Genomic DNA, 26,357 nt, shown 5'->3' with positions numbered 1-26,357 from the left:
GCGGGGCGGGAGCGGCGCTGCCCCTCCCGCGGCCCTCGGTGAGGCGGGAGCCGCAGGCCTCTCCCTGAGGGAGGGCTAGTGCAGGGCAGTGGGGCCGCGCTTCCGGGGCAGCGCGGCCTGCTCTGGGAAATAATTAATACCGTCTGGAAGTGCGTGTGTGGAGTCTTGAAATCTTATCGTTGATGGCTGATAACAGGTGACCTGGGTTGGTGGGCTCTGAGGGAAGAAACAGTGCTATGAATGATGAGTTACACTCCAAAACCAGCTCTTGACACCTAGTGTGTATACACCAAAGATTACACTTAACAGAGGTGGTAGTTTCTGGAGATTCTCAGGTGGTTTTATAAATCATATTTTAAAATCTGTATCTGGATTCCAGAGTAGCTTTTTTTTTTTTTTTTTTTCCACTGTTTTTCGGTTTGGTTTGATTTTCCACCAGTCTAACCAACCTTGTCCCATCACTTTAAACCGTTTGGCATTTGTTTTGTGCGCTGCCTTCTGTCCTTTGGAGCTGTGAACTGGAGGCTTTTGGTTTATGTTCAGGTTTTAGTTCATACCAGAATGATAGTCTATCTAGAATATATAGGGTTTAAAGCACAACTTGTCTGGAAACTGTAACTGAAGTGATTCAAGCACTCTTGCAAAGTGGTTTTATTGCAGAGAAAAAGTTGCCTTTTTAAAGTCTTTTGCTGTAACTGAAACACAGTCAGGGTCTTCAAGGAAAGCATACCTGAATTTGTTATAGGCTTTTGTCTGGCAGTATCTTTGTCATCATAAACTTTGAATTTTCAGTTTCTAGAAAGGCTAGTCACTAAATAATTTCATAAGAGAAATACAGAGAAGAGGCCAAGAATTGAGGTATCATGAAGAATTCAAACTGCAGAGAGCAAAAACGCACTCTGATGGAGTGGAAATATTCTAAGTTTGCACAAATTTCAATCTGAAAGTACTTTGACAGTGAAGTTTAATTCACTCAGCTCAGCTTACTGATGGGAATTTGATATCCAAGATGTTCTAGACTGAAATACATCATGGTACTGCATTCTTGTAGTACAGGATGCTGGCTCCAGTAAACAGTAACTGATTTTCCTCAACTGAAGGTAAGAGTTCTCACAAAGGTTGACTGTTCTATTTTCTTTTTTTTTTTTTTTTTTCCTTTTACACTCAAGGCTGAGGTTGGAGTATACATATACTCTACATCAGGGGTTCTCAACCTTTCTTTCACCACAGACCCCCTTTAAATACCTTTTGTAGCTGTGGACCACCAAGACTTAATTCAAGATTTAAAGGACTAGACTGCATCAAATACTTATTTCAGTTTTCTCATGAAGGGTCGTGAAATTTGGAGAGAAGGGGAAATAAATTAATCTCTTAATGCACACAGTCTTATTGTAGTATCCTTATTGCAATGATTCCATATGAATTTAATAGCAACAACACTCTTCTTGCTCAAATGGCCTATTTTATGGTATTTTAACATGCTAATTCCAAATTTGATGCCAATTTTTACATTAAATTTTGAGAAAAAGTTTTTATAATTCTGCTTACCTCCCCACTTGTTTGTCTGTGTTCAGTCACTAAATACATTTGTTTATGGGTCCAGGGCCACCACTTGTGTGGCCCTAGAGGGCTGTTGGGTTAAGAAAGTCTTTAAGAGAAAAACCGCCTAGTTAAACTGGGTCCCTCTGGCAACTGAGGCATGGACCTTCCATGAAGTGCAGAAGGAAAGATCCTTTATTATTACAACAGTACATATTTATGCTATGCTTCATAATGAGCAAATCATCAATTAAACAGCTATCTACCTTTTACCCTCCAGCACAAGACCACTCTAGCACACGCTGTGCAGACCAATCAACTTGTTCACGCGCTGTCCACGCAGTGTAATTTTTCACAGTTCAGGACTGTTCCACAGTTCAGTGTTGCAGCTGTCTGTTGGTTTTCCCTGCCAACTTGGCACAACTCAGCAGTTTCTTATCTTTCTCTCAAGGTCTGTTTCTCATCAAAGCCTAGCTGCTTCTCAGAGGCTGCACAGAGCTGACAGGCTGATGTTGACTTGCCTCACTCCCACAGGTCCCACAAACCATACTAGCACTGAAACTACAATCACATGGAACCATTAATATGACATACGCATACAAAAGTCACATGAAAACGGTATGAATATAATTTTACAAGTTGTACTTAACACAAGCTGTTGGGAAAAAGAAAACATAGTATGTGTAATGACAACTAATGAGTATCAGAAGACCCTTGAGGGGAGGGGGCCATGGGAAAAGGAGGCGCAGTGCTTGCCATGGGCCAGACCAAATGTTTTCAGGCTGGACGTTCCCCACACCTGCTTTAAGTCTTTGCGAACCCCCTGTGACAACATCATGACCCCCCAAGGTTCTGCAGACCACAGGTTGAGAACCACTGCCCTGCATTATAAAACATGCTGAGGAGCATATGTTCAATGAGAATAGTGTATAAGAGACAATGTAAAGCATAAGTATTTTAGAACGCAGCATAATATGAATTCATGATGGAGGAAACTGAAATTCTTCATACGAATGTTTTCCTGTGCTTTTATGAAGTGCTTTATGGAACATGTAACTTGAGCTCAAAGTGTATTTATGACACACAATTGAAATACTTCCAAGTACACAAATCTTTGTATGACTAGTTTAATTTTGTGTTGTATCATAATAAATTCTGAAGCTAAAGAAAGGCAACAAAATAGATGAGTTAAGGGATTTCATAGGGCACTTCTGATAATCATTAACTGTGGTTTGACAGGTTTAAGATTTATTGAACTAGAGCATAGCTTTTAGTCTCAGAATTCAAGGTAACTTACAGTGAACCCACTGTCTTCATTGCTGTTTCTACAGAGCGTGCTGTTGGTTATAACTCCTCAGCCACTGACACAAATAGTATTTGAAAGGAAAAGCACAGCTTACCACCTGGAGCTGTTACAAACTTCTGTTCTGACATAAAGAGAGATACATTTCTGCACAGTTCACTACTGCAGCTGAGTACAATATATGGATATTATGCCTAGGACAAAGCATCATTTGCCCTTCAAAATTCAGAGAAAATCTCTGTGCTGTTTCGTTGTCTTGAAGTGCTTTCCAGTCAGCACTTAGAAGAAAGAGTAAGAATGGGGGCTTGGGAGAGTGTGTAGAAGTACTGAATTCTGGCTTAGCTGTGTTCACATTTCACATAATAACACTTCTGCAGGGTTTAGCAGGACCACAGTTAACCAAACACTGAAGTCTTATGAAAGGAGTTCCTGTATCAGTGCATTGTAAAATCTACACAGATCAGTCCTAATCTGAGTTTCTGAGGAAATATGGTGAGAATCAATTACATTGGCTGTTTGCATTGCATTAACCTTTCCACCTTCTACCTGTGCTTGTTCTGTAGTCCTGTTGCTTTGGGTCTTTCTCATTTGCAGGCTTGCTAAAGGTACCAAGACATGTCAATTCTTACCTCAAAAAAAGAAGAACTATGTCTTTTTACCTCAGAATCTGTTGCTGAACAACATTCTGGTAAGTAAAAATGCTGACTGAATCTTTGCTTTTATAAATACTTGCACTGAAGAAGTTATCTGGTGAAAGTTCAGTCATATTTCCCCCAATGGAGGAATGAAAGAGCCAATTAATTATTTTGAATAAACTTCAGATTAGTGTCTTTATTTGCTTGACAAGAATTTGTCTTGTTTAGTACATAATATAATCTGATATAGACAACTTTAAACTTTTGCTTGAAAGAAAAAGGCATGGAGAAATCTTCTAGAGGTAGAGCTGGAGCTGCCACATATACTGGAATTACAACTTAATTTTTAATTCTGTAATGAAAAAATATTCCATTATGCACATATTTATTATAGGTGAACTCTGGATATCTGAAACTTTTGGAATACTAAGCATTGATTTTTATCAGAGCTGCATTCCAACTACTGATGTAATACTAGATATGCCTCTTTGCCACACTGCTCTCCCTAACACAAGTTTGCATATGCTGTGGACTGTACAAAGCCATTGTATTTTCCAGGTCTGGGACTGCAAGGCAATGCTTCCACTCTAAATGCTGCTCATTAAATTCAGCTATTTTTCACACAGCTTTGTTTACACAAATAGGTATCTAGAAGCTATGTTAACTGATGGGCTGGAGGAAGTTCAGACCTCTGCCAGACATACTAGTGACTCAGATTTATAGTAAAGGTAGCAACAGTTGGTTTTATTGCAGAACCTTCAAATGGAGCATTTTGATGTTACAACTAAGAATATTACCTTTTGCTTTTCCCATAGTAGAAGGAAAGACAAAAAAACTAATAGTAGAAAATGAGGGTGCTGTCAAACACTGAAGCTTTGCAGCCAAGTTTTTCTTGTGCATTTGTATTGTCATATTTCTCATTCATTAGGTGGGAATGGCACAGTATGAGACCAGTTATATTAGCCTCTCTGCCCAGCCTTTAGTGAACAGAACAACAGCTGCAAGACCACTGCAGCATGTAGCATAGTATCTTGAACTACCACAACCCCTTGTTTGCTTTAAAACACTGCACTGTTTGTTGTAGTGGTGCAAATAGCTGAAGGCAATAAAACTTACCAGTTGTTCCAGGTTATGCCATTCCTGCTTGAGCACTGGACCCTCTGGTCTAAGGCAGTTTTGCAAACTTCAGGACTCAGTTTGCCTCAGGGTTGTTGACAAACTAGCCAGATGACAGACTTTGGAACTTGGTGTTACTGATTTTATACTTGATTGCACAAATGATTTCTGGGTCTGAAATTATGACCTCATGATGTTGCTGTCTTTTGTCTTATGTTCTTGCGCCTTCAAACTGCGGTCACTTTTTATCAATGAAGGTGCAATGTAACTTAAGTAACTGACCAGGATTCTGATTCTCTGCATAAATACACTGGCAAGGCATTTCAGTAAGATAATGCTAGAGCTAGGGATCAATGCAGCACAAATAGCTGAAGACAGGCTGTCAACATGGCTTCCTTTGTTGCTTTGCTTTTTGTCAAATTTCTGAATTGTTGGACTTACTTTGAAAATGTTTATGAAATACACAGGGAAATGTTTAGCTTCAGTTTGATTGCAGAAAACACTAGAAGCAAAACATAAAGGTATGGAAATGGCTGATTCAGATTGTGAAAATTATGCCAATGAAGAAGAGACCTGCAGACCCCTGTAAGCAGATCTCATGCTGACATTGTGATCACTGTAGCCTGTGTAAATAAAAGGGGCATATAAATTTTTATCACCTGTTCTTTGCTTTTAGCCTGTTTTTAATTTGTATTTGAGTAAGGTAGTATTAATGGCAGAATGGCTTATCCATTGAAAACTACAGGGTAGCATGTTTCATTTTTCCTTGCTTTTAGATTGTATTGTAGTGGAAGATATTACTCTACAGGACTGTCCTGGTTTTGGCCAGGATGGAGTGAACTTTCCATGGGCTGAGCGGAAGCTCAGCTGGAGGGCCAGCTCCGGATCGATCACTGGAGTGTTCCATATCAGGTGACGTCACACTCAGTGTATACAGGTGGCGCACGCTCTCTTCCCACAGTTTGTTCTGGATTTCCAGACGGGCAGGGCGGGTGTCTCAGGTGTCTCTGGTGCGGACAGAGCTGCTGGGGACGGCTCTGTACCGCTTTGGACTGCTGTCATTACTGTTGGCTCTGCTAGTACATCTTTGTTATTTAACTTGCAAATTTCTGCTTTCTTTTGTCCCTCCCCTATTTCACCGGGGGAGGGGGAGGGGGAGTAAACAACTGGCCAGAGGGTGATTTGCTACCAGCTGAGTTCAAACCACAAGGTCTCATACTAAAATTCAATTTGCACTTAAACTTTTCACTGAATTACAGATCTTTTGGGGTATAGAATAATTCTGTTCTTACCTTATAATTTCATTCTGATGTTTGTTTTCTTCCAGACCAAATTATCTTTAAAAGTAAATAAGTAGTTTAAGATGGTCATTCATTACGTTTCTTTATTAACTTTCTCTTTGGGCCCTTGAGTCTACACATATGTAACAGTATGCACTCCTGCAAGACAAGTTAGTTTAGATTGGTGATTACATAGATAATTACATAGGCTCTTGCAAACAATATAGGCACCTGGCTCATTGATACAGTGTAGTAGATCCAGCTGTGTAGTTGTGTGACTGAACATATTTTGGATACTTTTTTATGTGATGATGGTGGGTGAAAATTAATTCATATCCCTTACATTTGTTCTGCAGATACGCAACCTTTCAAACATGTAGTTTTGAAGAAATAATATGGATTGCTTACTTGTACTTAGTTCAGTTACCCTGATGAGACAAAGAATATCAATTTGTCCCCTAAATTGTTCATTAACTTAACCAACCAAATGAATTTGGCTTACTCAGGTCTTACTTAGACAATAAGTGTTAGATGCTAAAGACAGAATAGGTAAACACTTTTTTCTCCAGTGCTTCTGTCCTAAAATAACTCCCCCAAAACTCAGAAATCAAAACTCATCTCAGTTTTGATCCAGATTCCAAGGTTGCCTGTGGTAAGTACAATACAGATAAAAAAAGAGATTAATGAAGTACAACATGTAATCCATGTTGGTCTAACATTCTGTGATCAAAAATTCTTGTAACAGCTGGCTGGAAGTCAGCACTTCCACAGTCAATCAAGAGACCAACTCTGACGCACTGACTCAGAGGAGAAGGCGAGGCAGGAAAAAACCGGCAAAAGAATCAACATAAAAAAGGACATAGTACCCCCAATACAAATTAAAAATTAAAAATGCTGAAATGTAAGATATAGATCAGGAGAAGCCAGTGGTATCAAGGAAAACTATACTTGGCGGGTATAATGATAATGAGGAATCTAGGAAAACTAGTGAAAAAGTGAACTGAGAAAACAGGCATGTCAAGATGCATTTCTTCATGGAATAAAAGGTGTTAATAAAACTCAAAATCCAGAAATGCTAAATAGATATTTTCTGTGCCTTTACAGAAGCACGTTGCCCTTGGTTCACAGGAAGTGCACAGTTCATATGAATATGATTCTGATCAAAGTGGCTTGCCTTTCTTCGTGAGACTTTGTTGGGACTACCCTGTATTTTACATGGATGTTGTCACTAGCAACATCACCTCTTCCAGAGGCTAAGATCATATAATTGAATTGGAATGAACTGGGTTGCCAAGGGGAATGGGAACGTGTCTAAAGAACTCTCCAAATGCAGTTATTTTTTATTTAGAACAAGCCATCGAGACTGTAGTTGCAGCACAGTGAACTAGCTGCATCCCACGAATACAGTGGTCTAATGTGACACTTCATCTGAAGAATTTAATGTCATCCTTGATGCACAGATGTGAGCGGTGCGGAGACATGGGGGAGAGGGTTTAGCAGATGTGTTAGACTTGATGCAGGATGTATTTCAGTACTGCAGGAAGTTATGCTTCCAAAACTGCTGAAAAGCTGGAGATGGTAACAGAGAAATGCTGCAGAAATTACAAGGACTGAAAAATGTGTCATAAGAGATGTGAGAAACATGAACAGTTTGTCTTACCAAATAAAAGACTGAGATGTGACATAATTACGTAGATAAATCCCTGATTTCTGTAATCTGTTGGGAAAAATTGTGTCAGAAAACTTGAATATAACAAAACATAGGTCTGGAAAAGATAAATTGACTAGACACAGAGTTTGCTAAAAAAAGGAGTGGGCTGGAGAACAGAAATCAGTTATGGCACTGATTATGTGAAATACAGGATTTATCAGGTGAAAATTAGAATTTCTGTTTAGTTGTGCAGGCCTTACTTCAAAGTTTCAGAAAAAAAAAATCTCAAAGCATTATGTAAGTACTGAGTCTCTGTATAACACTATTTTACAAAACTATGAAATGTAGTTTACAGAGATGTTGAAACTAGATTCTGTCTACCAGTAGAAAAATTTATCTCTGGTTCTGAGTTTTATTTGTTTTTTTGACTTTTAGGATCACCAATTGCATACAAAGTTCTGAGTTATTATACTGGTACTATCTCGTTTCAACAGGTCAGAGTTGGTCTCTCTTTGTGCTGCCAAGAAACTTGGTAGTAGTAAAGTCAAACAAGAGAATACTAGCTGTAAGTAGCATAAAGCAGAATAATTATTCTACTTCTTCTCTGATTAAGTGATGCTTTCTTGAAAAATGTCCTTCCCAGCATGCCCAACAAATGAGAGTCAAGAGAGAAAATTAACTAACCATTAACTAAGACAGTACAAAAGAGAATGTGGAAGTTTCTACCTACTGATGGTGTTCAAAATACTCTTTTGGGGAGACTTAAACATGTGAGAAATCACCCCCCAGTGAAAAGCCCAAAACCTTACACAGTAACTTTCTCTTGGGTAGAACAGATGAGCTCACTTATGAGTTGCAGATACAGTGAAGCTCCCGAGCTGTGATTTCTTTTGGTTGAATTAAATTTCAGTCAGGATAGAAAGCAGTCAAAGGTAGGAAGATGAATCTTTCTTATCCTGCTACTAAAAAAGCAGCATCATGCTGTGAATCACCATGCTCTTGCATCGCCATCAAGCTTTGCTTGGCTCTAATGGGTCTGAGAGTTTCTAGGGACTGCTGGTGCTGACTGCAGCCTTATTCTTCAGCCATCTCTCTAAGCCCCAGTAGCCCAACTTTGTGTTCTTCTAAGAGGCTTTTCCTTTTTGTAATGACCACACTGTAAAAGCTGAGAGCTGTTCTTCCCTGCCTCACACCTGCAATATAGTATCTCTTCCCCAGCAGAGGATTCACAGCACCACACATGCCTTGCACACATAGGTGGTCTGCTAGGGTGCAGCAGGCAGGAAGAGCACTGCTGGTCAGTAGAGCAAGGACACAAGACAGGGTCACAAGACCAAGTATGGAAATAACAGTAGCAGGATACCCTGTACTGTACTGGTATCACTACCTGGGGTTGATGTGCGGTATACATTTAGGGCTACCTTATTATTATGGACTCGCACCATGTCTGCAGTGTAATTCAGAGATACCATGCCAGCTAAGATGTAGTTTAATAGTTCAATATAGACTCATTCCTCTTGCAGACAAACAGCAAAAACTTGCTGTGTGCTAAGTTCTCAACTGCTTGTTTGGATTTTCTAAGCTAAACTTCCAATTAAAGCTAGCTTAATGTGATGCTACAGTCCATAGTTGTGCAATTTTATAGTACATTCCTGCCTGTAATACTTAATCTTGAAATCAAGTGAAATTATTCTCATGAGATGATGACTGGATCAAAGTGATGGATGAAATTCAGTGGAAGCTAATGCAAGGGGGAAGGGAGCAATCTTGTCCCCATGTATAGAAAGTAAGGATTGTAGTTCACTGCAGGCATTCAGAAGAGAGATTTTGAGGTTGTAATAGACATATGTTTCTGTGAAAAGAGTTGGTGCTCAGTAGCAGTAAAAATCAAAGCTGACCGTTAGGACTTGCTGGGAAGGGAATGAATGGTGAAACAGAATATCATTGTCATATAAATCCATGGTTGCCTGTCTTGAATACTGTGTGCAGTCAGTTCCTCCTTCCCCATCCCAAAAAAAGACTATAGTAAGTTTGTATGGCAAGAATAGTAAGTTTTTTATGGCAAGAGTGACAAATATGATCATGCCATACTGTGTCTTTCAGTGAATAGCCTAGGCCTTCCCAGTCTGGAAAAGAGAGGATTGAATGGGATATGAAATAGAGCTATACAGTTGTAGGCTGTATTGATCTGGTAAATTTTTTGTGATTGTTTGCTCCATGTTTAACATAAAATTGAAAAGTTTAGAGCCCAGATGGATGCTTGAAACAAACAACAAAATAAATTATGAAATGATTCTGCACAAAATTTGTAATGAAGTTGCATAGCTTCTTGCTCTAGGATCCTGTAGATGCTAAAAGTTTTCATGGTTGCCAAGGGCAACTATGTGAATTACTGTAACAAAAATGCATCAAAAATTGGTAATTCCATCTGTTAATAAGTGATGTCACTTTAGCTTCAGGAAGACCCTGAGCTGAAATTGTTGGAGACCAGGGAAGTATTTGGAAAAATAGTACTATATATTTGAGCTGTTCTTACACACTTTTGCTGCTGGCCACTGTGGACATATGATAACTGGGTAAGATGGACCCTGTCGCGGATGAAAGTAATAACACAGTAATGATTTTATATGAATTTTAGATTTATTAATAAATAACAGCAATTGATCATTTACAAAATAATTTAGAAGATGTTATAAAAATAGCAACTTATTTACAGATTCTAGGATGACAAGATTCACACTAACTTACTTCATGGTATCTTAATTTATACATATGTACATGCACATACAGAAAACGTACAAACACGCATACAGAAACAAAAGTGTTTGGGTTCAGTAGAATAAACACGTACAAACACAGAGAGAGATAAAAGTATTTGGATCCAGTAGAATGAAGTATGTACCCACACACCAGTAAGCAGAGAAAGAGCAGGTGAAAGAGAAGCTAGCTCAAAGTAAAATTTCCCTCCTCTCGAGTTTAGAGTAACTAACAACGCCTTGGCATTCCTCAGGGCAATAACAGACTCAAGCAGGTGGACTTTGCCCTGGCCTTCCGTCAGCTCTGGCAGCAGACGACACCTTAAAGGTTTGGGTACCTGAGAGGCGTCCCAGCTCAGGGGAGAGGAAAGGAAAGACACGCATGTGACATTTCCAAGACAGAAAGGTGTTGCTTAGTGGGGATAAATTGCATTTATACTGCCGCTGTTGTTTCAGTGCAGCTGTTGCTGTTGTTGCCTTTTATCAGCAGTGCATAGAACATGTGAATAGATTGATTTCTTTATGATGTATCTAGCCAAGCATTTTTAAAGGGTGGGCAAACTGAGAGGCCTTCTTAGTCTATAAGAAAACCTATGCTAAGGATGGAGCATTGATGTAAATATATTTGCATGAATATAAAAGCCATGCAATAAGTAGCAAAGGATACAGCCTATCATATGATCTACATCTGCTCATTTTAGCAGGGTACTCCAAAAGTTATTCTGGCTTAACTTTGTTAATTTGCTATTTGAAGCTTAACATGCCAAACCGTAAATGATTTTAGCATCTGCCAGGAAAATCTTAGGCTTCTGTAGCTTTCTTGTGGTGATACATGTGATATCCTTTAGTTAATTCTTTTGGTAGTGATATTTCAGTACTTTCTGTATTTAGTTTTTTCTTACAGTGATTTTAATCATTTGCAACAATCCATCATTTTTCATCCCATTTCCTTCACCTGTTTATTTTTTTCTGTAGAAAATAACTGTGAGGATCTTTTTCAGTTTTCAAACTGGTACTTTAGGCCTTGAGTGTTCACTGTCCTTTTTTTTTCCCCTCTCTAGTTCATAATGTAATACAAGGAAAGTAATGGCACAGTGGAGCCCATTCAAGTGAACGCACTTGTGATTTCTGTACATCACGCTCCCGACATACCTCTATAATAAATACAGAAAGACTTAATGGAGAAAGTTGTTAAAGAAGTCATTCCAGAGAAGTATCTTGATGAGGGCACAATCTGTCATCTCCTTCCAAGTGAAAAGTCTGTAGAAGGTTGTCCCAAAGTGTGGTGCTTTGAAAGAGGACAGTCTATACAGACTTGGATTCTACTTTGCCACATGCTTCTAAATGTTTTCCTAAACAAACGTGCAATGAACTGGTATACCTTTAACCAAGAAAGTCTATATGTTTTAAAGGAAGCTTCAGTCATTTCTACTGGATTCATCCTACTGGACAGCTGGCATCTAAACTGAAGCTGTACCTGCTTGGACAGCCAAAGGTACAGATTCTTGGATATTTGTCTTTCTTCCAGAAAGTATTTTAAATGACCAAAAGCAAGCCCTTAAATTATGTGGTAAAATGCCTGACTAGAAGTATCCCTTCACAGTAAAAATCAGAACCAGACATAACAACAGATCTGATCTCCTAATTGAAATTATTCAAAAATCTCAAATTTCAAGGGAGACTTAATGTATTAAGTCTCAATAGTCTTTAGAATTTGAGATGTGTTCTGCTTTCCAGATGCTGGTACCAAGTAAGCAGGTAATCACTATGAAAGTGTAAAAAGTTTTGTTACACAGAACTTTCTAGTTTGTATAAAGAGTTCAGTGAAGAATTAAAACTACAGACTGTGCTTATGATCACGCTGGGAGGGTGTAGGGATAGCACCTTCACTGAGGAATAAATGTGAGCTTTACTCCTATAGTACGTATTTGGGGATTTAAAATTAGTGGATTAATGCAGTTTCTTAACACTTTGGAATTCATTTATCAGTCTGCAGTCACCAGTTTTGCTAATCTGACAGAAAGGCAGTTATTCTCTGTTGTTTGAACAAGTTGGATCAGCCCATTAAGTTGTAGGAGGCAGACAAAAGTCCATGCATGAGGGTGGGACTCCATTATTGGGGCCACAGGCAGGCAGAAAGAAGGAGGAAGAATAGTACCAAGTGGTCCTTGTGCCACTAGTGGATCATAAACGTGAACTCAGCTAGAATTTCTCAGTACTCTTGTGCTGGCAGCACTGAGCTGCAGCTCTATGAAGCCCCCACTTCCCTTTAGTATGCATATCTAAGTGAAGTTTGTTAACCTTTTAAGTCATATATGATCCGTTTTTCAGGAAGGCTTTTGTGTCTCTAAATTCTTGGCCTCCAAGTGTTATTTAGTGAAGTCATTGGCCAGTAATCCAGAGACAGTACTTCATGATTGCTGGTTTCAGGAGAGCACACTTTTTGTGATGCTTGTAGTTGTGCCACATCCTTATCAGTCTCCAAAAGTGGCCACAGCACAGATGGCATACTACATCTCTGAAAAATACTCCAGTCATGTAGACCTCATTCATTAAACACATTGCATGTGAGGGCAAACACTGAACAATGAGTTTTATCTGTGGCAAATACAAAACAAAGCTGTACCCAATAACATAGTATAGGATTGGTTAAACTGTTGTGTCTCATGAATGTATTCAATTGTTTGTCCTGTAGAGTGATCCTGGACTGACTGCAGGAAGATCATTGATACCTATGGAGGTTGGGGATCCCATGGTGGAGGTGCATTCTGTGGAAAAGATCCCTTCAAAGTTGATTATTCTGCAGCACATGCAGCTCAGTGGATTGCAAAATCTTCAGTGAAAGCTGATATCTGTGAAAGAGTATTAATCCAGGTAAGACCAACCATGAAAGCAATGCACCATAACAGAAATTGTCTCATGTGTGCTCACCCCCACAGAATACATGCTACCATCACAGCCCCACTCCAGTTTCAGAAAAGCATTTCTCATACTAGGATGGGGCTTCAGGAAGTTCCTCTTGGGTGTGCCTTATTAAGGAGTGCTATGAGGGAAGCCAGAGACACAGGCTAGGATGGTCCTGAAACAAAAAGTGTCTTCTCCATAGTATTCTTTTTCCAACTCTGTTGCGATCCCTGCTCTGGGTACGTCTTTGCAGCATCCTTGCTTTTACTTCCAGCAGCTTAATGATCCTTTGCACATATATGCATGCCCAGAACTCTAACCAGGACTGCACAGCGTATTACAAACAGCTATGTTAGCAGTGTCTAGATGTAGTTGTGCAACCTACGGTACTACATGGTCATATTAGTTGTAACTTAATCCATTTTAAGATATATTTGAAATTACTGTAAAGTTACCATGAGTTCTCTACTGTGTGTTCCTAGTATAGCATGACTAAAAGCAAAATTCAGTTGTTTTTAATAAAACAACAACTTTAATCAGTATTATATGCTCAGAAAAAATGCACATCCTTCCTTATGCATTAATTTTTGGAACTAGTAAGACTAAGAAGTCAAAAGAGGTGTTTTATTGGCCCCTAGACAGTTTCACTATTAAACATGAACTCAGTGTGAATGCTAAACAGTTGAGATTTGTCTAGGAAGTTTACAATACGAGTTTATACACATACTTATTCTGAGTAGCTGCTATGTAATAACTTTAACCCAGTACAACAAACTACTACAATAAAAAGTAGCAGTGATCTGGCTGATGTTTTGCTGCAGAGGTATGTTTAAAATCTTTTTCTTTCTCTGTGGACCAGAGGAAGGGCTCACTGGATGTGGTTATGGTCAATGACATAGTATCTAGACATCCCAGATAGGAACAAGACCCCTTGCTTTAGGTGTTCTGCATGTGTTTGATACCTGATTAAACTTAAGAGTTTGGAGTTCATCAAGGGAAGGGGATATTGGGAATAAGCCAAGCACAAATAGTGATGGTTAGCAAATTGCTGATAATTTTTTTTTCTGAGGGTTCAGAAGACAAACTTCTGATTTCTTGGTATGCACATTTTGAGTGGCATTTTTTAACACATACATCACAGTATTTATTCCAGTAATTTCCAGAGACCCTCTTTAAATACCTGAGCCTGACTCTAGACAAGTCAAGATTGATTTTGTTAACAGCAAGCTATGGAGATGTCAGATACAAGCAATGAAGGTAAAATGGGAGGAGAGAGGTGGATGGGAGAGCAGAAAAGCAAATATCCTGTGAAGTCATAGAAGGCTGGATTAAAGATTAACAAAAGCAAAAACGTATCAAGTGGAAAAGTGTTTTCAGCCCATTGGTGTCTGTATGCTACACTAAGACCTTCCCATCCTTCACCGAGGCTAACAAGTGAGCTGGTTCTGCTATTGATATTGTTTCCATGCTAACCACCTTTTCACCTGAAAGGACAAAATGGATGATGGAGGGAACTGCAGACTAATTTGCTGTATATTATGACAAATACCATGTAGGCTTTATTTAGTGCAATATAGAATTTTCATCTTACTGGTTAATGAAAAACAGGTTTAGCATAATCTCAAAATTAGCTAAGGGTAAGGTAGTTATGATTAAGGCAGTTTCTAACAAAAATCAGTTCTTGGTTACTAAGAAGTATACAGATAGAACTGAAGCATTGGACTATTCTTGAAATCTGTAGAAAGCAGACACGAGGGGGCAGATGAGTGAAAGCCACGGAAGGTTAGTGTTGCTTAGTATTTTCATCCAAACACATCATGATGGAAGAAAATTAAGTGTATGTTAGCCTGTACTGCAGCAGGACTGTATTTTGAAAAAGCACTGAATGATAAAAGCAAACCCATCTCAAGAGAACCCGTCAGTGCTGTGCTGTCCAGTGCTGTGTTGAGAAGAAGCTAATGTGATTCTTGCCTGTAAGAAATGAGTTATAGAGCTCCTTTGTCCTCCTTTGAATTAAGTTAAATTACAGAGAATACTTCCTGGGTTACTTTATCTACTTTTGATAGCTGTGTTTTAAAAAGTACATGAAAATATAGAAGTTCCAGGGAGTGCATGGAAATAATTCATTCTGGGAAAACTAAGTGTGTGAGTGCTTTAGGAACAAGAAGCTTTTTCTCATCTTGTCCTACATAATCTTTTCTCTGCTGCAGCAAATAAACCCCAGAAATATTTGTAGATCTTGGTCTCCATTATCAAAGGCATGAAATCCTTGTATCTTGCTGAGGCTGAAGAATGACAGTATCTGATGATGATTAGAAAGTACTTCTGCTTTTTAGCAATGTCACTTAGGTCCAACATCTTACCAGGCTGAGCTTTCTCTGAGGAAAATAGATAGTTTTTATCATAAAGGACAAATGGCAACAATATATCTCCTAGCATTCTTTATGAAGAAAAGGTGCGTGTAAAACATGCCTGATACTCTTTCCTTTCTTTTAAGCAAAAAGTAGGAAGGACTGTTTAACTGTGTTTGGGTTGTATGCATGTGTTCTGAAATGTGAAAACATACATGTTAGCTATCTCATTATTTGAGGAAAATGCTTTTAAAGATTCAGTTCTCTTAAATCCAGAGCTATTACTATCATTCTAGACTCTTGAGGAATCTTGAGTATATTTGACTCTGAGGGGAGAAGTATCAACATGGTAGTGAATAGGAAGTCTCTTTTTTTTTCCTTAAAAAAGGAAAGAGATTTCTGACAAGCTCTATCATCATTCTGCTGGTGCAGCCAGCCTTTTGAACTCCTTTTCAGAATGTTTCCCAGACACATATGCTGAGAGTAGAGCTAACATATTTTTAATAGTCTGAGATAATGCGAGGTGTTATGGCAACTTCTATTGCTAGTTAATGTTTTCCAAGTGTTAGCAGTTCACAAGTATAATCAAAACTCTGCTTTGCCTTTGTCATTATGGCAGCTCATTGCCATCAGAGTGGTGGTTCCCAGACACTTTCCTTGATTTGGTGTGTTCAAATATGCTGCATTTTTAAAATACATTATCATAGCCCTGGAAGTGGTGAAGGCAGTAAGAAGGGAAGAAAGCAGGCAAAAACATGAGCATAGTTTAGTATTTCCTCGTTAAATTTTACCTCACAATTTTCAAAATTCTGTAAGTGGTGCTGGCTATCCATTCTAATCAACTATGCACTAAAGTACTTCATGTTGTTTTACTTTTCATTTAGTCAGCACTCACATTTTGGTGGCTTTTCTGTTAGAGTCAAGTACAAATGACTGTAGTAGCCATTGGAGCATGTGATCATGTTGCACAAAATATCAGTTGAAACAAGACTGTGCTGCTGTACATCATAAGTGTGAGATTCTGTAATCTCTTCACCATCTGAAATGTATTCATTATCCTGTTAGTATTTGTGCTTCTTTCCTTTCTTTGTTGTTCCTCCACTGATTTTTCTCTCCAGCAGATTATGATATGAATCATCTATTTTAAATGTGCTTTCAAAGATAATTGAACAGCATAATACCAATTACCATGAAAGTGCAAGTAGAAGAAAATGTTTCAGGCCTTTCATAAAATTAAGAGAAACTTCTGTGTAAATACCTGTGGCTAATCATTTAGCACAGCTGCAATCTGCCACATTATACAGGCTAAAAAGCACCTTCATTATTATAATTAGTCATAATCAGTGTTAAGCCTATTCTAAACAGTTACTTCGTATCTATATAAGCAGTTAAACCTCACAGTTACTCAGTCTACTAGATCCTCTTCGGCTGCTTCTTTTGAGATCATCACTGTCTTTCTGGCACAGTATCATTAGAAAATATTCTATATTACACTTGCAATAACAGAAAACACACTGATGGTTGCACAGGTATAGCTTAACTTTATTCCAGTTGTAATGCTTCTGCATTATAATGCTTATAAATTAACTGAATACCTCTGATCTATTTGAAGAAAGCTGACTGTTTCTAGTCACTTTAAATTGAAACCATCAGCTCACTACGTTTCCTGCTATAAATCTGGATGACTGGGCAAGGAAACAACACCTAGGTTTTGTTGTCTTTCAGGGATAATATTATTACTGGTGTGTCTGAATCATAATATATGTTGGAGTAGAGTTAAGTATAAATGTAAGATTTGCTTTTTTTTCTTTTCATTAAGAGAGCTGGATTTGAAGAGGCCAATCTATCAAAACCCAGCATGCTATGGGCACTTTGGGAGAGAAGAATATACATGGGAAATACCCCAAAAGCTTCTGTATTAAGTTTTTCAGAATGTTTCATGTAATTGATAGATGATTTAATAATCAGGTAAAATTTCAAGCTGTTCAGGAAAAGACTGTATTCTTTTTTAAAATGACATTCAGTAGTTAATAGTTACTGAAAATTGTTTGTATTTAACTTCTAACTTTCACAGTGGCCTTACACTTTGAATGCATGATGCTCTATCTAACATACTCTTCAGCTTTGTCTTTGATAACATGGGAGCAATTAAGTCCTTTGGCTGTGACCAGATATCAAGTGCACACATGGTTGTGGAAGTTGAAATCATTCCTGTTCTGCCAGAGAAGTCCACTACTGCTTACTCAGTTAACTTTGTACTGAAATGGATGAAGTTGGTAACTTCCAACAGCTCCCTGTGAGAGGAAAGCAGTAATAGCATAAATTGCCATAATTCTTTGGGCCAGGACTTCCACAACTACAGCATTAGTTATGGTACTTCCAGTCCAAGCAATTAGTAAAAATACCCATTTTGGAACATTGTTCATTGTATCTCTAAATATACTTTGCAGTGCGGTAGTGTTGTTTGCTTTTTATATTAAAGTTTTGTAGGCATATCTGTGAAAACTGATGAACTTGTGTGTTGTAATTATTTTACTCATTTATAGTTACTCTTTCACAAATTTAAATTTTCCATGTCTGCATGAATTGGAATTGATTGTATAAAGTTTCAATTAAGCTTCATTTGGCCACTTCTGAAACATAAAAAAAAATTTGTAAAAAACACCTGGAGGATATTACCTTCCTTTGACTTCTCTGGCTGAAAGCACAAAGTGGGGAGAAGATAATTTATAATCATTTAGCTTCTCTTTAAGGACTAGAATATGGAAAGGCTTGTATACAGACAGTAGCAATTCTGGCAAGCAAATTTGTCATCAGATCGTAAACTAAGACAGAATGTTGGAATGCTGTAGCTGCTCTTACTTAAGGAATTTTAACAGAAAATTAAGCAATGTGGCTACCCCATTCCCAAAGGCATAACACAGGCTTCAGTGGTAAGTCTAATCAAAAGCTTACTAATCAGGTTGAATGTAACATTAAGTCTCAAGGAAGTTCTACAAAGCTGCTTCCTTTCACATAAAAACTGATGGATTCACTGCTCCTTTGATAGATCAGAGTTGAAGTGAAGACATTGTACAGCTGTATCTGCACCTTATCTGGCCTAGTACAGTTAACCCCATCTAGCAAAGTAGTGCAGCAGTCAGTCTTGTGACCTACAGAAAAGGCTTTTTTTCTTCCATAAGAAAGACAAATTTGTTCGTGGAATAAAAGCTCTAATTCTTCTGTGGGCTTTTTTCAGTTTTTTATTAATAACTAGCTTTCCTTTTATCACATAACCCTGTACTCTCTGCATGAAACTAATCCTGTTCAGTATGCATATGGCCATGTAGGCATAAAACATGTCATCAACTTTTATTAAAATTTGTTCAAATTGGTATTGTCTAGAAAATAAATAGTAATGTAGCTTGCTAAAAATTTTGAAATTGTGTAACTTTTAATAATATAGGGACACAGTCCTTAAATGCAAGGGATTGCAGAGATGACTATACAATAAACTGACTATAATGACATCTTGAAAGAGATTTCAGTAAATGAACATATAGTCTCAATTTTACAGGTATCTCATTTACAGCTAATATAAATTTTACTGTCATACTTCACTCTTCCAAAGTTGAATAGTGCTTTGTTAAGAACCTGTGATGCTTTGTTTGTCACAGGAGACCATTCTGATAAGCAAAAAGTCTCTTGTGAAATTTAATGATTAAATGATTTGTTCGATGGAGGTGTCTCTTAATCACTGCTCATTGTTAAAAAAACAAATAAAACAAAAAAACAAAAAACAAAGCAGAGTTCAGGTTTTTCTGACTGTTAGCCAGCTGGAGCCTACAGGAGGCAAATTGGACCATGATGTATTTCAGACAGTAAGAACACATTTCTACAACACTTCTTTCACCTTGCTCTCTGGCTTCCTGTAAATAGACTTGACATAATAGTTACAGACCTTTTCTTCAAGGAGTTGGATAATCTCTGTCTCCAGAGTACAAATGTTTCTTTCCCCGTGTTGTTGATGATTTGTGTTTCAAAGTGGCCAGAAGCACCAGCTGCAAAGAAATACCTAACCACAGATTGGAACAGGTATAGTATACATCCTATGTCCAGAGATCCTGTCTACAAATTTTAGCAAGTTTTCTTATAACTAAAGAATTAATTTTCTTTACATAAGGTAGCTTATTTTCCCTATGTAAAATTTTCCTCAAGAACAACAAAAGACGTATGCCTTGTTTGAAAGAAGCAAACAGAGAAAAGGTACCTCTGCTAAATTTGTAGTGTCTAATCCAAAGTCAGAGAGAAAACTATTGCTCCACAAAATCAGTGAAGTAATTTTTTTGTATGATCGGCATGCTTTCCCATTATCATTCTAGAAATTAATCACTTAAACTGAAACTTCAAAAATAAAAAAGGCTGCCCAAATCAGACATAAGCAGTAAGATAGCAGTTATTGCGGAAAGTTTTGCTTAATTACTATGTAGCCTACATACAAGGATAATCAAAATAGTTTTATTTCAAAATTTTGCCATTGTTGCTTGTTACTTTAATGTCAAAATGATCTGGCTCTTTTTTGAAATATGTGGTTACAATACATTATAAAAATCTTCCAAAATACAGTGAGTCATGATCTGTGTAAGAAAAAAATTATTGCACATCTGAAGAAGAACACAGTACTTTATGCATTGTGTTTTACAACTTTATCCAAAGTAGCAGGCTCTATGGATATTCAGCTAATACAGAAAAGCTACATGAATGAAAAATCTGTACTGCATAAAATTACTTGGGTGTATTATACACTAACATGTAGAGGTACTAGTGGCTGTTCTAGAAAACATTTTTTTCAAATAGTGAATTTGGATGAGCACTTCCAAAAGCTGATGATTCTTGCTGGATTGTATGAGGCAGACATCAACCTAAGTCTTTCGAAAAGGCATAGTTTCACTCAAACCTGGACTAGCCAATTAGGGAAGAAAATGAATGAAGAAGTGGCAGCTTGGCTCTGAATGTGACTTTCATATCTTTCTGGTCTCAGAAGAGATGAAGGGTCTTTGCATGCAAAATGAAGACATTAAAGAAAGGTCAAACCTGTTTGCTTTGTGTCAGGATTAGCCTTGTGACTCACGCTTTCAGAGTACATCAAGAGCAGCTGCAAAAAATACAAACCTTGGAAATGTATTTAATCTTCCTTCTTCCAAGATGTACTTCTGAAACAGATTTTCAGCTGTCTATTTAGAGCCATGCGGACATTATTATATATGCCATTTCCCTAGCTATATTTCTATTAAATTATATAGAGAAATACAAAGTAGAATGCTAATTCATTACTATTTCATTCATTTAATTCCTAAGGAGCTGAAATCAATTACTGGAATGGAAATGAAAGTGCATGTTTTTACTACGTGCTAATAGACAGAATTAACTTCTCATTTAGTAATTCTCCAGATTATAGCTCTTTCCTTTCCTGACCTTATAATAGAAAAGGAAATCCCTTCTTTACCACATTCCCCACACAAGTGTTTTGGCCATAATGACTTTTGGTTCATTCTGCATGAGACTGTAGAAGGAAGAGGCCTGGATAGAAGTTAAAATGGGAAAGCTGGAGCAGAGCTTTTTCATCAGGAGATCAACCATCCTGCAACAGTCCAGTGTAGCTGTCGGAACTGGGATGCAAATTAGTAACAGATGGCACAACCTTGTTTTCAACACTACTTTTCAACAGGGTTGATGCCAACATATAAATGGCTTTACTGCCTTTAACAACTTAAAATCCAGAGGCCTCTCAAACTACCTAAATAAAAAGAGTACATTTCAATTTTTGGCCAAGTACTGTGTGGTGCAGTCAAGTGCAAAGTTCTGCACATGGGTTGAAGTGATCCCAAGGACGGATACAGGCTAGGTGATCAGTGCATTGAGAGCAGCCCTACGGAGAAGGACTTGGGGGTATTGGTGGATGGAAAACTGACTATGAGTGCAATGTGTGCTCACAGCCCAGAAAGCCAACTATATCCTGGGCTGCACCAAGAGAAGTGTGGCCTGCAGGTCAAGGGAGGTGATTGCTCTCATGAGACCCCACCTGGAGTACTGGATCCAACTCTGGGGCCCCCAACATAAGAAAGAGAAGGACCTGCTCAAATGGGACCACAGGAGGGCCACAAAGATGATCGGGGGTGGGAGCACCTCCCTTATGAGGGCAGACAGGGAGAGCTCTTCAGCCTAGAGAACAGAAGGCTCAAGGGAGACCTTATAGCAGCCTTCCAGTACTTAAAGGGGGCCTACAGGAAAGATGGGGAGAGACTCTTTATCAGGGAGTGTAGTGATAGTACAAGGAGTAATAGTTTTATACTGAAAGAGGGTAGATTTAGCTTAGGTATAAGGAAGAAATTCTTCACTGTGAGGGTGGTGAGACACTGGCACAGAGAAGCTGTGGCTGCCCCCTCCCTGGCAGTGTTCCAGGCCAGGTTGGACAGGGCTTTGAGCATCCTGATGTAGTGGAAAGTGTCCCTGCCCATGGCAGGGGGGGGTGGAACTGGATGATTTTTAAGGTCCCTTTTACCACACTTTTGTCTCAGCAATAAATAAAAAGGTCAGCCCCGCTCATGGAGAGCTTTCTAGACAGCTGTACACATTTCAAACTGCATCTTACTTATTGGTCTGCTTGATCTCTCCAGTATAATTCTGGGTATTTAAAAAGACAGGTCAGTGAAATTTTACCCAGGCATTCTTTTAAACTTTTTGGCCAGAAAAGCTGCATCTACATCAAGGGTCTCCTAGCATACATGAAGTAGTTGTAGTGCCAAATCCATCCTGATTTTTTTTCAAATGTAACATTCCTGCTTCTTATCCTGCATTTTTTTTCTTATACTTTCTTCATGTGTAACAGATAGTTACTGCTCCTGCAATCTTTCTTAGGACAAACTTCCACTGTGACTGTCCTATCTAAGCAATTTCAAGCAATGAGAGGAATTGTACAAATCTTTAGGTTAAGCTTTTAGTACCAGACATCACACTTAGTGCCTATCTGTGTATGATTTTTGGACTCAAATTTTGGATTATTTGTGCCAAGATCCTTTCTCAACAGTCAATCATTCTTGTGTAAGTAGTAGAACTGCAAAGTTTCAAATACAATCAGTTTTCAATGATGGAATTTCATTTTCTAATTTTTATATGTTGAAAATGTACATACTGATAGAGAAACAAGATTCTCAGACAGTAGGTTTAAGGGCATTTTAAGCAGGCATAAGCTTGTACTGCTGCTGAAAGAAAGAACAGACCTGCTGCCTTGTGATCCTAGAGTTCCAGCAATACAAAGCTGGTCATGGTTGTTGATTGCAGCCCTCGTGGTCAGTGCTGGAGCTGATGGCAACGCTACTCTGGTCCACTGGATTTGGGGTCTGCATATGAGTAAGAAAATGGATTTCTACACCCCCAGCCCACAGTGCATGCGTGGTTTGGACCTGGGTACTCTTGTCACAGATTTTTCCTATATTATGGTTCTGTTGTTTCAATTCCAACATGAATTACCGATATTATTTGCCTTATCTACCTCTCCCACACCATGGGCAGTGGAGCAGAAATCTCCTCTTAAATTGAAATTAAGGAGATCATGATTGAGTTTTATGTTTGGTCTGTTACAGTTATCATAGCCACGGGTCAAGTCTGACCAGAACCAAAATAGAATCAGAATCTATTGTTAGGTCTGTACACATTTACCAGAATACTCTAGGAACCCCAAAGTACACAGGGATTCCAATCCCTGACAACACGCCCTTACATGATAATATCATCACTTGAGGCCAGAGCTACAGAGAGATTACAATGAGTGGAGCCTTTTAGTGGGGAACTGCTAATAACACTACTCAACAAGAAATCCAAATAGAAGAACACCAAGTATCCTATAACTATACTTGTATACAGTGTTGTCATCTAAATGATGCAACTCCATACTGTAAAAATAACATGCTATAGAGTACTAACCAAGCAGTGTAACAGTTACATGAAATATGTAGATGGCCAATTTGATCTAGCACTCTTAGATAAATTTAAACAAAACCAAACCCTCAACTGGGTGGCCTGTACCCAGAACAGAAGGAATAGGATGGTATTGGCTATGTGGTAACGAAGCTTGGAAAATATTACTCCTAGGATAGAAAGAAGCGTATACTGTAGGAGCCCTAGTCCCAAATATGACAATAGATAATAAGTTGCATGAACAGAGTGGGTGGGTTGAGGACCTTCCTTAAATGAACCAGAAGGACTCACAATACTATAACAGACTGTCCTTACACATTGAAGTGTCCAGTTTATCTCAGGTAGTATTACAAAGTCGAATGGCCCTTGACTGCCACTGACTTCACAAGGCAGCGTCTGCCCTGTGATTAACACAAGCTGTTGTGTGTAGATCAGAATGGTAGAATTTCCATGGATTTAGCAGAAATTTGGGAAGAGACAGAAGTCCTGCATCAGGTCACCAAGGACAATATGTTATGGGGCTTTGAAGAATTGTGGCACAAACATACTTCTTGGCTACCAAATTAGACACGGTTGAAAAATTTGTTTGTAATGATCACAATGATAATCTATAATCCATATTTGTGTTATAGCATGTACCATGATTCAGTGTTGTAACTGTTGTTCGTAATTATGCTTTAGCATCAAATATGAGAAACTGGTATAGAATGAGACTTACAGAATATTACATTATCCTGTAAGTCTTGACGAGGGGGTGGGGGTGGGGGTGGGTTGATGCCTGCTAGCTGTTGCCTACGAGCAGTTGGTGCCTGCAAGTTGAGGCATGTAACAATTAGTGATCCATTGTGCCTTAAATATTAAGAAATTATTTCCAAACAGTATTTAATTTGTATTTAACAAGGCCTGAGTGATTAAAATGTACAGAGAAAACACCCTGACCTTGAGAATAGATATATCCTGACAGAAATGCTCAAACAAGGCAGATAAGAAAGAACATCTTGACTGGACAACAGAGTTGGGAAACATCCAAGGAGAAGAAATTGTCCTCAGAAGACTCGTGACCATAAAAGGGAAAAAGGAGTAAGGGGCTGACTCCCCAAATGACCACTGATGACCACCCGAGGATGCCTGCACATGTGTAGTGTAGTCTTGCAATGCCAGCACTATGTAAACATAGTAGATAGGCAGAAAGGTGGAGACTTCCTGGAAAATGTATGAATATTCACGTCTTTAAGGTACATAAAGCATGAACTTTTGTTTTAGTGTATGCATGTTAGATGGAATGATCCCCTGTGCATCCAGTGCTGCAATGAAGAATGTCTGATTTCTGAAACTTAAGTTTTAGGGGGTTGAGACTGAATTTACAGTAACAGGATTACAGTGGCACTCTGGGGGAAAAGCACGTCTCGCCCACATGCCATCTACGTCGGCCTGAGTTATTGGCATGGGGAACATCACCTCTGGGTGACTGCCAAGGTGCCGAGTGCTGGTGATACTTAAAAAGCCGGTTGAGGAAGAACTCTCTAAGACTCAGGTTCAGAGTACTATTAGAAAGCAGGGATTCTTTATTGAAGTGCTAGTGCATGGGGGATTGCTCCACCTAATGTGCACACCCAAAGCCCTTAGGTTACATCTTAAATGCAGGTACCTTATACATATTCATAGGTTGCACAGTACAAACGTACATGTAGATAACTGAGGTGGGGTTTATTTCCAAAGGCCTGTGTCAGCAGTTCTGGAGTGTTTATGTCATCTTTGTGCCTGCATGTTGTCTCCTGGTGGTTGTCCTCGGGGGTCTTCAGGAGGAAGGCCGGCAGTCTTCCTCATCAGCTTTTCCCCAGTTTCCACAGTGCCAATGACTCGTGGAGAACAGACTCCAAAACCTATGAGGTTTTAAAGTAGGTATGTTTATTCAGGGCTGGGTGCACGGGGGATCGATCGACCACAAACATGGCCACCTCTCACTGCACCTTGTCTTAGCTTTATACTACAAAGCATTGCATATTCATGATACGCCTATACATACACATGACCTACCCCCGCCCCCTGCTTCGTATTATAATGAGCCTGAAAGTAATTTTCATATGTTCTGCCCTGGTCTCCTCCTAATTCCGCCTGCGCAGTGTGTTCCTGTGGTTGTGGACTGGGGTCACAGGGATGAAGTAGCTCCTCTTCTTCACTGTTGAACTTTTTACTCCGGCTCCTTGCGCAGTCTATGCAGTCATTGGGTTATATGCTATACTGCAGGGTTGGTTTCAACCAGTTCTTAGGGTTATAAATTCTTGTTATCAAGAAGTATTTTTGTGATCTCTTAAGCAATTATCCTTATTTGGGTAGCTAAACATTTTGTTACTTATTAAGCAAAACAAGCATTGTATAACCTTAACCCTACAGCTATTTTTCATGTCCCTTACTTCACCAAGACTCAGAACCAGTTTCTTCTGGCTGTACTGCTTGTTGCCCCCCTTACCTAGGAAATGTTGCACATCCTTCGGCCTCAGCTCAGTCTGCTGGGTTAAAAAATGCCCGTTATCTCCTGTTGCCATGGCTTCACCTCCTCCTGCCTTGGGCCTCTGTCTCTGTCTTCGTGGGCCTGAGTCTGTTCCCAGAGCTTAACATCCCTTAGCCTGAACACACAATTCTTAAACCTAATATTGTTAGTCATCTTATTACTCCATATTTCTACATCACTGGCAGCTGGAGAAAAGCTGTCGCCTAGCGAACGCCGTCGACGCTCCCTCCCCGAGCTCTCGCGGCCGAGCAGGGACCAGTCTTCCTGGGTCGCTTCCACGCACCGACCCTCCCCCGCGCTGTGGCCCCCGCGGGACACGGCAACTCCGCACTGCCACGCGCCCCGGGGCGGCTG

The 26,357-nt window shown here is 39.0% G+C and overlaps 1 long non-coding RNA gene across 2 annotated transcripts; it reads left to right on the top strand.

Annotated features, from left to right (window-relative positions):
* Nucleotides 1–140: 140 nt before the first annotated feature.
* On the top strand, nucleotides 141–18,044 carry LOC113490044. 2 transcript variants are annotated; one of them, XR_003400133.1, is made up of 5 exons: nucleotides 141–196; nucleotides 11,693–11,775; nucleotides 12,976–13,154; nucleotides 16,155–16,304; nucleotides 17,355–18,044. It is a non-coding gene; the product is annotated as an uncharacterized LOC113490044 (long non-coding RNA). The 2 variants fall into 2 exon arrangements; XR_003400134.1 differs by lacking the exon at nucleotides 16,155–16,304.
* Nucleotides 18,045–26,357: the final 8,313 nt, after the last annotated feature.

Source organism: Athene cunicularia (genome assembly GCF_003259725.1).
Source record: "Athene cunicularia isolate RWA chromosome Z unlocalized genomic scaffold, athCun1 chrZ_part2, whole genome shotgun sequence".
Classification (NCBI taxonomy): domain Eukaryota; kingdom Metazoa; phylum Chordata; class Aves; order Strigiformes; family Strigidae; genus Athene; species Athene cunicularia.
This window is presented reverse-complemented; position numbering and strand designations above follow the sequence as displayed.